Raw genomic sequence first — 12,405 nt, forward strand, 5'->3', positions numbered from 1 at the left:
CAGTAAGCCAAGTGTTGTGACTTTTGCGGCGTATTCGTAGCGAATACGCCGCAAAAACTCGCAACTACGGAAAAATAAACATACTTACCCAGAAGTTTGTGTTTCTTCGTCCAGTCCGGCCTCCTGGGATGACGTTGTGTTCCATGTGACTGCTGCAGCCAATCACAAGCTGCAGCCAATCACAAGCTACGTCCAATCACAAGCTCCGGCCAATCACAAGCTGCGGCGGTCACATGGGCTGCAGCATCATCCAGAGATGCCGGACCGGACTGCACAGGAAGGACAGGTCGCCATAACAACAGCCTAGGTAAGTATGGGCATTTTTTTAACTGCTACTTATTCTGCCCAAATTGTTTTACTTCTTTATTTTTGGGACTTTCTTATGATCTAAAATTGAAGCTTTTTTTTAACCTTAAAACGGAACGTGAATTTTTTTGGTTTACTGTTTGTGACCATTTTTCCCCAGTTTGTTCAAAGAATAATATTTATTCCAAAAATGAATCCTCGAATTCTCCTGCACAAAGCGATGTCACATGACCCTATAGCGCCAAAAACGAAAACCCTATTTTAGCTTGACATGTATCTCGCCCCTTCGCTTCAGATGCAGGATCTGTACATGGGGAGAACCCACCAGCCACAGAAATGTTCTAAATAAGGCGTGAAAATAGAGAGATCTGCAGCAGGACAGACAAGAAACGGTGACCACGGGTAACATTCTGCGTGATAGGAACGTATTCATGCCTGAGCACCCGGCGCATTTGTGTCACACTGAATGTCTAATATTGGTGCGTTTAGGTTCGGAGAATTATGCACTTTTTAAACCCCTTTTTATTTATTTTTTATTTTTTTCATTTTATTTATTTGTTTTACATTTTTTTTGTTTTGTTATATTTACCACATGGTAAGCTTAGATACATGGCCCATGTGTGATTTATTACATAGGTCCCAGTTACTATAGTAACTTCTAGTAGTTGTGGTTCGGGGGGCCGCGGGCCCCCCTGGCTTCGGGGGCCTGGTCGCAATTGCGTCCGCTGTGACCCCCATAGCTACGCCACTGGCACCAAACCTGTCCATGTGTTGTGTCTGGTCAGGGCCGGCCTTAGCATAGATGGCGCCCTGTGCAAAATTATCTTTCGGCCCCCGACCCCCGTCATAAAAAAATGCCCCATAGAAAAAGTTTAATGCCCCCCCACAGTATAATGCCCTATATAGTACCCCCACACAGTATAATGCCCCTTTAGTGCCCCCCTTACAGTATAATAATAATATTTAATAATACATTATAACCCCTTCAAGGACACAGCATCATGCCCCCTAAGTGCCACACAAGGTATATTGCCCCCTGTAGTGCCCCTACACTGTATAATGTCCACTTAGTGGCCCCACACAGTATAATACCCCCTCCCCTGGCTGCCACACACAGCCCACCCTTGTAGATAGTGCCCCCCTGTAGATTGTGCCATACAGCCTTCCCGTAGACAGTGCCATAATCCCCCACCTCCTCCTTGTAGACAGTGCCCCCCAAACAAACCTAAAAATAACCATCAGCCCCCCACTCACAGTAAAATAACCATCAGCGCACCGCTCACAGATTCCCCCTGTAGGTAGTGCCACACAGCCCTCTGTTGGTAGTGCCACACAGCCCCCTTGTAGGTAGTGCCACACAGCCCCCCTGTAGGTAGTGCCACACAGCCCCCCTGTAGGTAGTGGCACACAGCCCCCCTGTAGGTAGTGGCACACAGCCCCCCTGTAGGTAGTGGCACACAGCCCCCCTGTAGGTAGTGGCACACAGCCCCCCTGTAGGTAGTGGCACACAGCCCCCTGTAGGTAATGCCACACAGCCCCCTGTAGGTAGTGGCACACAGCCCCCCTGTAGGTAATGCCACACAGCCCCCTGTAGGTAGTGGCACACAGCCCCCTGCAGGTAGTTCTACACAGCACCACCCCCCCACCATGGATGGCACCCCCCCCCCCTACCTGTCTGTAGATAGCGCCACCGTTCCAGGAGAAGTCCAGACTTCAATGTCCATATTTGGACACAGTGAAGTCAGGGACTTCTGCTGGAGCGGAATCCCCAATCCCTGGCCACAGCGTTGCCGAAGGGAGCAAAAGACATACCCTCCTCCTCACATGCACTTCGCACTGTGAGGAGGAGAAGGAGAGAGCGAGCGACGGAACACACGGCCGTCACTTGGAGCACATTCAAGTGATGGCCGTGTATTACCCGGCCCCATAGACGTCTATGGGAGCTGGGCGGCCGGGAGAATGGCCGAAAATAGGGCATGTCGCATTTTTTGACAACCGGGTTTCCCGGGCCGTCAAAAAATCGGTCGTGTGAATAAGGGCTTAGTGTAGATATGATGAGATATTACTTAGAAAAATAATGGATGTCTTCCATGCCTTTTGGCCCAAGTGCACTCTGGGTTGTTCAGCCTTTGGTCAACATGTCAATCCTTTAGATTAATGACTAGTTTATAGTCTGCAACGGGTCAAACTGCGGTTTAATCTTGTAAACACCGGAGACGGACTGATGTATAATGGCGCACACAGTCCCGGGATCGCTGTCCTGCTATGGGAATACAATGTAACACGACTCGCATTTTACTCATCAATATTATTGAGGTCTTTCCATATTCCCAAAATATAAGAATCTTAGGTATAAAGTCGCTATTAATCTTTATTAAAGGTGCAGTACATTAAGATTTCCAATCGTAGATGAAGCAATTAAGATGTTTCCCTAATGAGAATTATAAAATGTTTCTACTTATTTTATGGAGATTGAAAACATAATATAATTGCCGTATTTAGAATACTGTAATGTATCATATGTCATTTGTTATATCTTCTGTGTCCCAGAAGAAAACATTGGTATGACCTACGTACTATCCTATGCTTTATTATCAGTGCAACCATTGCGTTGCAGAGCCAGCTGCAGTGCCCCCATAATAGGCAACTTGCAACAGCACCTTCATAACAGTTATCTGCAGTGCCTTCATCAGAGAACCAGCCTGCAGTAATGCTGCAACCCTTGGGAAAGAAGAATTTCAGTACACCTGTGCCCCCATAACATAGTCATACCCTTATTGCGATTGATCGCTGTCATGGCGGGATATACCGCGGCGTCATTACAGATCGTCCCTGGAGCGATGCAAAGTAACATTCCCTGACTGCTCTCACTCATGTATTATTGATATCGTACACAATTGTCCATAGAGTTACAATTTATCATTTTTTATGGGGCGCTCGGCTGTTCTGATCTTGAGCTGAATACAAATTTCCGATTATTTATCATTTTGAAGGGTTTGTCGGGATCATGCGCGAGCGATCCTGAACATCCCCCCCCCCCCTCTATTTCTAAATGTACCGTTTTTTGTTGCCTCAAATTATTTTAAAAAAAATAACTCAGCCGTGATATAAAGTGACGGTGCCGCTACACGGGGCCTTGTTTTTATGGCTTTGTTGCAGATTTTTGCCGCTATTTTCTCAAAGCTGCCGGATTCTTTAAAACAAACGCAGCAATTTAGTTTGTTATTATTTTTGCAGCACTTTTTAAAAAAATTGTGGCAAAAAATGCACCTTCGAGACACGAAAAATCTCTATGGCTATGTTCACACGAGACAGATTTGTTGTAAAAAAAGTCAAAAAAATCCCTTCCATACACAGGGTTGTTCTGCAGCTTGTGAATGGATTTTTGAAAATCTTAATCAGATGAATGGGACAGTTGCCGAAATTTTGGCAACAAATCGGCAATGTGTGAATAGACCCTTAAAGGGGAACTAAACATTCAACAAACTTCTGACATGTCAGAAGTTTGATCGGTGGGGGTCCGAGCACTGAGACCCGCACCAATCTCTAAAACGGAGCGGCAGAAGTGCCCGTGTGATCGCTCAGCCGCTTCGTGTTTGTTCGGCTTTTCTCAGGAAGCCGATGTAGCGGAGTACGGGCTCATAGGCTTTCTATTGAGTGTATGGCTGGCTTGAGGGACTGTTCACACTGTGCGGTTTTATTACAATTTTTGCTGCAAATTTTAGAAAGTAACGTAAAAAAACACGATTTGCTTACACCGTGTGAATAAACCCTTAGGCCTCATGCGTACGACCGCTGCCGTTGATCGAGATGCAAACGACAGATCCTAGAGTGTGTATTTGGGTCTGTGATTCTTCCGCAACCGTTCTGTATGTCTGTATATTACGGCCATGTTGTTTCCGCGTGTCATCCGTGTTTTATACCCATAGGAAGGTCACGTGATTGGACTTCTCCGGCGTTTCCTAGCAACGTATCCGCAAAAACTGGAAATCACGCGGATGTTGACTTCTGTTTTTACAAGCCCTTATCTTTGAACGGTGGCACGGGTCAGCAAAAAATAGACGGGGATCGGACATGTTGTATAATTTGCGGAACGGAATGGCGGATCCGCAAAAAACACTGATGTTGCGTGGCATGAATGGGTCATGGCTATCCGCAGACTGAAGAAAATCACGGCCCGTAATTACGGGCATGGCTGGCAGCGGACAGCCATCCGCATTTACGGGTTGTGCTCCCATTATAAAGTAGAGCACAGGCCGTAAAATAAAAAAGTGGGACGTGTCCTCATTTTTACGGAAGGTTTCTACGGCATGGACACCTCCCCGTAAATATACGGGAAGGTGTCCATCGGCCATAGAAATTGATGGGTCCGCAGTTCCGGACGATTTTTTGGTCGTGTGCACGGGGCCTTAGTCTTTGGTTACGGCTACACACAGACGTTTTGTAGTGAGATTTTTCAATTGAAACTATCGAGCTGCAATCCACAGGAGAGCGTCGAGTTTCATGAAATTCAATATATTCCTCTCGGCTCTGCTAAACGCCATCCTAGATAGAACTGTAGGAAAGCTGGGTGACAGCCCTTGTGGGAGCTGCAGACGGATCAGATGTCACCCAGCTTTCCCAGTTGCAGATGTCACTAAGGAATAAGTGAATAAAATCGACATGAGTTACAGAGAAACATCAGGAACGTAAATTTACTGGTGAACGCTCAAAAATAATGGGAAATACAACTCAGCACCACGTGTTACGTCTTAAAGGAGAACGGCAGCAATAGAAGTCCTGGTGTACGAGAAATGTATCAATCTGTCGGCTCCACCCCATGGAGGTACAATGCATTATGGGTGAGACGACACAGTCTGCTGAGTGCATGGACACTAAGTGCTGCTGACACGTATTAGATAGGGCTGTATGTCATTTAAGACCATGACCCGGGTCATATGTCGTGACCTTTAACAAAAGCTAAAAAGAAAAAAAAAATTGTTGATTGCTTGAAATAAATAAAAGAAAATCATGTGAAACACGGGGAGGGGGGGGGGAGTGATTGGAGACTTCTCGGGTCTTCTAAGGTTTTCGGTATCACATTCCCAGCATCCTTTGCAGGAGACTTAGAGCAGAGGGTCCGCTCACATACCAGACCTCCCAACTTTCAAGTATTGCAAAGAGGGATAACCAATGCGGCACGCGTAGCCCTGTTAAGCCACGCCTCTAACCCTGCCCAGACCCCGCCCATACACACCCAGTTCAGACCACGCAGTGTCATGCTCCCATAGAACCCACACACAGTATAATGCCTATAGCTGCCCCCCACATAGTAAAATGACTTCATAGCTGCCCCCACAGTATAATGCCCCAAAAGTGCCCTCACACTGCATTATACCCCATCGTGCCACCCACACAGTATAATGCCAAACAGCTTCCCCCATACTGTATAATTCCCCCAAAGCTGCCCCAAACAGTATAATGCCCACACAGATGCCCCATACAGTATAATAGTATAATGCCCACACAGATGTCCCCATACAGTATAATAGTATAATGCCCACACAGATGTCCCCATACACTATAATAGTATAATGCCCACACAGATGTCCCCATACACTATAATAGTATAATGCCCACACAGATGTCCCCATACAGTATAATAGTATAATGCCCACACAGATGTCCCCATACAGTATAATAGTATAATGCCCACACAGATGTCCCCATACAGTATAATAGTATAATGCCCACACAGATGTCCCCATACAGTATAATAGTATAATGCCCACACAGATGTCCCCATACAGTATAATAGTATAATGCCCACACAGATGTCCCCATACAGTATAATAGTATAATGCCTATACAGCATAATGACCACACAGCTGCCCCCATACAGTATAATAGTATAATGCTCACACAGATGCCCCATACAGAATAATTCCCCCACAGCTGCCCCATACAGTAAAATGCCCAGACAACTGCTCCTATACAATACAATGCCCCCACAGCTGCATCCATACTATACAATGTCCCCCACAGCTGCCTCCACTCAGTATAATGCCCCCTTAGATGCCCCATACAGAATATGGCCCATAAGAGCCCCCATACAATATAATGCCCCCACAGCTGCCCTCATACAGTATAATGTCTCAACTGCCCCATACAATACAATGCCCCCAAAGCTGCCTCCATACAGTATAATGCCCCCTTAGGTGCCCCATACAGTATATAGTCCCATAAGTGCCCCCATACAGTATAATGCCCCCACAGCTGCCCCCATACAATATAATGCCCTGACAACTGTCCCCATACAGTATAATGCCTCCATAGTGCCTAATAAAAAAATATTAAAATAAATACTTAACTACCCCCATTCCCACGACGAGTGGAGGAGATCCCTCTGCTCTTCCGCTCTGTGCTATGAGTGGCTCGGCGCCATTTGATTTAATTGTATACAGTTATACGATATACCACCGGCCGCCCCGGACAGTGGGTCTCTGCCTGGAATCCGGGACTGTCCTTCGGAATCCGGGACGGTCAGGAGGTATGCACATACTGCTTAGGTGGGCCAAAAGATTATAATTAAAAAGTCTAATATTGTAATGTGCACGTCCCAATGCAACTGCGCCAAAGTTGCAGCTGACTGCGCCTTCCTTTATTACCTGGATACTGACCACAGATGTATAGAAGAGCATTCGATATTTATTAACAAGGGCCCGTGGAAGATTTTAGTTATAAGTAAAGATTATCATCCAGCTTTCCTAGGGACCCGAACGGCAAATGCAATCAGATGTGCCATTTACTAGTCTTAGAAAGCTGGGTGACCACACAAGATCTATAGTGTTCTCTATATTAGTTGAAAGATATAAATAGAGTCCTGGGAAAGGAATCCTCCCCATTCACCCTCTTAGTGTTCTTGGAGGTGCTATGACCTGTTTGACTATGGTTAGGGGAAGAGGAGGATGATGATCCCACATCATTGAGAAGTCTAAGGATCCAAACAGTGTCTGACATTGAAAAGTGGGGCCCCAATAGCAAATATTAATATGGGCCCCCAAATATGATGCAGGATTTTGCCATGTTAGACAAAACGCGTTAGTTTATGTTTTTCCCCCTCCACACCTTTTCCATAATCCCTGGGCCAATTCCCCACCCCTTGCTGACAATGAAGTTCATCTACGTAGGTTCCTGCCATTAAGCGGGAAAGGGAATGGGACCAACAAAGGCCGGGATCCCTCTCCAAGGGGGCCCAGCCTTTGGACCCAAATAGTAAGGAGAGGACTTTGTAGAAAAAAAACTATTCATATAATTCCCAGAAGTCAAAATTAACCTGATAGAGATCGCTGATAAAATAATCTATGTCTATTTTATTTCCTTAATGTTTGGCGCAGGCTTGCCTTCCTGTCTGGGTGACCACGATGTGATACATGTAGCTAAAGGTATTGAAACGGCCAAAGGAATTCTAACATACTATAGAATAGACTGCCTTTCTCTACTGCACAGACTTGTTTTAAGTTCCTCCCATAGAATCAAAATTGATCATATGAAGATGGCATGAAAAATGATGACGTTTCGGGATAAAAAAAAACATGCAAGGCAAGGGTGAAAGGGTACAGAAACAAAACCTGATATGTTCTGTGTACTGAGAAAGACATGGGGTGACATTCTGTATACGATGGGCTGTAATTATGATATAATACTTTAACAGTCCATTCATTTTCAGATATACAGAGGTCATAAAGGAATCCCATTACTGTCAATAGAGATGGCCCGGCTTTCAATCTACATCCACAGCATGACATTCATTGCGGCTGATAAGTGTCAGCAATAAGAATAAGAAGCGGCCGAAGAAAAACATCTTCCATAGTCATCACCCATCTCGTATAATAAGTATTAGTGTTTGAGACAGCAGATCAGGCATGTGAGGAGTGTACAATGCCACCATGACAGACCTCATCTCAGGGACATTGTCTCACTCGTCACTTGACGATCTGGAGCAAATAACAGAATACGGAGACTCAGCATTTCCAGGAAAATAGACTCTTGCTGGTTTTGATTAGATGTTATTAAAATCCACAAAATGCTTCTGCGACTGAGCTCAGTACGAATCATTCCCCGCGAAGGAACACCAGTGTTATTATTTGTTCATTTGTCAGACAAAAAAAGTATTGAGTACATTTATCTCAATCTCATACAGATCCCTATGGACAAAGATATGCGGACTATGATACTGCGCTCTATGGACAAAAATATAACTACTATAATACTGCCCCCTATATACAAGAATATAACTACTATAATACTGCCCCTTATGTACAAGAATATAACTACTATAATACTGCTCCTATATACAAGAATATAACTACTATAATACTGCTCCTATATACAAGAATATAACTACTACAATACTGTCCCCTATGTACAAGAATATAACTACTATAATACTGCCCTCTATGGACAAGAATATAACTACTATAATACTGCCCCCTATGTACAAGAATATAACTACTATAATACTGCCCCCTATGTACAAGAATATAACTACTATAATACTGCTCCCTATGTACAAGAATATAACTACTATAATACTGCCCCCTATATACAAGAATATAACTACTATAATACTGCCTCCTATGTACAAGAATATAACTACTATAATACTGCCCCCTATATACAAGAATATAAATACTATAATACTGCCTCCTACGTATAAGAATATAACTACTATAATACTGCTCCTATGTACAAGAATATAACTACTATAATACCGCACCTATGTACAAGAATATAACTACTACAATACTGTCCCCTATGAACAAGACTATAACTGCTATAATACTGCCCGCTATGTACAAGAATATAACTACTATAATACTGCCCCCTCGGTACAAGAATATAACTACTATAATACTGAGCACCGCCCGAAGTTTGCTTAAATGAGGAAACCCTGACTCCACTTGCATCTATCTGCCTGTTCCATGCTGTGAAGATTGAGAGTGGTGCCGACTTCCTTCTACTGTGCTTGCTTTATTCTGAATAACTACTATAATACTGCTCCCTATATACAAGAATATAACTACTACAATACTGTCCCCTATGAACAAGACTATAACTACTATAATACTGCCCCCTATATACAAGAATATAACTACTATAATACTGCCCCCTATGTACAAGAATATAACTACTATAATACTGCTCCTATGTACAAGAATATAACTACTATAATACTGCTCCTATATACAAGAATATAACTACTACAATACTGTCCCCTATGTACAAGAATATAACTACTATAATACTGCCCCCTATGTACAAGAATATAACTACTATAATACAGCTCCTATGTACAAGAATATAACTACTATAATACTGCTCCTATATACAAGAATATAACTACTATAATACTGCCCCTATATACAATAATATAATTACTATAATACTGCCCCTATATAAAATAATATAACTACTATATTACTGCCCCTATATACAAGAATATAACTACTATAATACTGCTCCCTATATACAAGAATATAACTACTATAATACTGTCCCCTATGTGCAAGAATATAACTACTATAATACTGCCCCTATATACAAGATTATAACTACTATAATACTACCCCCCTATATACAAGATTATAACTACTATAATACTGCCCCCCTATATACAAGAATATAACTACTATAATACTGCTCCTATGTACAAGAATATAACTACTATAATACCGCCCCTATGTACAAGAATATAACTACTACAATACTGCCCCCTATGTACAAGAATATAACACTATAATACTGCTCCCTAAATACCAGAATATAATTACTATAATACTGCCTCCTATAAACAAGAATATAACTACTACAATACTGTCCCCTATGAACAAGAATATAACTAGTATAATACTGCCCCCTATGTACAAGAATATAACTATACTGCCCCCTATGTACAAGAATATAACTGCTATAATACTGTTCCTATTTACAAGAATATAACTACTATAATACTGCCCCTATATACAAGAATATTACTACTATAATACTGCCCCTATATACAAGAATATAACTACTATAATGCTGTCCCTTATAAACAAGAATATAACTACTATAATACTGCTCCTATATACAAGAATATAACTACTATAATACTGCCCCAATATACAAGAATATAACTACTATAATGCTGTCCCCTATAAACAAGAATATAACTACTATAATACTGCCCCCATATACAAGAATATAACTACTATAATACTGCCCCTATATAAAAGAATATAACTACTATATTACTGCCCCTATATACAAGAATATAACTACTACAATACTGCCCCCTATGTACAAGAATATAACTACTATAATACTGCCCCTATATACAAGAATATAACTACTATAATACTGCTCCTATATACAAGAATATAACTACTACAATACTGACCCCTATGTACAAGAATATAACTACTACAATACTGCCCCTATGTACAAGAATATAACTACTATAATACAGCTCCCTATATACAAGAATATAACTACTATAATACTGCCTACTATATACAAGAATATAACTACTATAATACTGCTCCCTATATACAAGAATATAACTACTATAATACAGCTCCCTATATACAAGAATATAACTACTATAATACTGCCCCTATATACAAGAATATAACTACTATAATACTGCCCCTATATACAAGAATATAACTACTATAATACTGCTCCTATATACAAGAATATAACTACTATAATATTGCCCCTATATACAAGAATATAACTACTATATTACTGCCCCCTATATACAAGAATATAACTACTATAATACTGCACCCTATATACAAGAATATAACTCCTATAATACTGTTCCCTATATACAAGAATATAACTACTATAATACTGCGCCTATATACAAGACTATAACTACTATAATACTGCCCCTATATACAAGAATATAACTACTATAATACTGCCTCCTATATACAAGAATATAACTACTATAATACTGCCTCTATATACAAGAATATAACTACTATAATACTGCACCCTATATACAAGAATATAACTCCTATAATACTGCCCCCTATGTCCCCTCAGGGACTTTGCAAATGTGACATGGCATCAAAAAAACATTCCAGTAATATCTGCGCTACAAAAGCTAAAAGGCGCTCCTTCTCTTCTAAGCCCTGCCGTGTGCCCAAACAGCAGTTTATGATCACATATAGGCTATTGCAATGCTGATGAGAAATTGCCTAACAATTTTTGGGGTGCTTTTTCTCCTGAAATCTTTGTGGAAATGAAAAATGTTGAGCTAAATCTACTTATTATTGGGGGAAAAAAATATAATATAATTTTCACAGCCCAATTCTAATAAATTATATGAAAAATCTGTGGGGTCAGAATGTTCACTACGCCCCTAGATACATTCCTTGAGGGTTGTAATTTCCAAAATTAGGTGTTTTTTTGGTGTGTATAAAATGTCTTAACACCTCAATGTCTTTTCAAACATGAAATGGTGCCTGGAAAACATCCTAATAAAAAGCAGGCTTTCTGTGTAAGGCTGGGTTTACACGACCATGTTACGTCCGTAAAGGACGGAACGTATTTCGGCCGGAAGTCCCGGACCGAACACACTGCAGGGAGCCGCGCTCTTAGTATCATAGTGATGTACGACGCTAGGAGTCCCTGCCTCTCCATGGAACTACTGTCCCGTACTGAAAACATGATTACAGTACGGGACAGTTGTCCTGCAGCGTGCTTTTCTGTTTACAAACATCCAAACGGAGGGTCATAATGATGGCGGCTGCGCGAAAATCACGCAGCCGCGCATCATACACTGATGACACACGCAGCTGTTAAGAGCATTTTGCGCGCGCAAAACGCCGCGTTTTTTGCGTGCGCAAAACGCACACGCTCGTGCAAATCAGGCCTTACTGAAATAAATGGATTAACTTGAAAATCTGCCAGAAAAAAAAGATTTGTACATTTTACCTCCACTTTGCTTTAATTTCTGTGAAACACCTAAAGGATTAACAAACTTCCTAAATGCGGTTTCGAATACGTTGAGGGGGGCAGTTTATAAAATGGGGTGACTTATGAGGGGTTTCTAATATATAGACC

At 41.7% G+C, this 12,405-nt stretch overlaps 1 long non-coding RNA gene across 1 annotated transcript; it reads left to right on the plus strand.

The window, feature by feature from the left end:
• The first annotated feature begins 242 nt into the window (after nt 1-242).
• On the plus strand, nt 243-8,379 carry LOC142716359 (uncharacterized). The gene is made up of 2 exons (XR_012871602.1): nt 243-307; nt 8,015-8,379. It is a non-coding gene; the product is annotated as an uncharacterized LOC142716359 (long non-coding RNA).
• Nucleotides 8,380-12,405: the final 4,026 nt, after the last annotated feature.

The sequence above is a fragment of the Rhinoderma darwinii genome, unplaced genomic scaffold (assembly GCF_050947455.1).
Source record: "Rhinoderma darwinii isolate aRhiDar2 unplaced genomic scaffold, aRhiDar2.hap1 Scaffold_4481, whole genome shotgun sequence".
Taxonomy (NCBI): domain Eukaryota; kingdom Metazoa; phylum Chordata; class Amphibia; order Anura; family Rhinodermatidae; genus Rhinoderma; species Rhinoderma darwinii.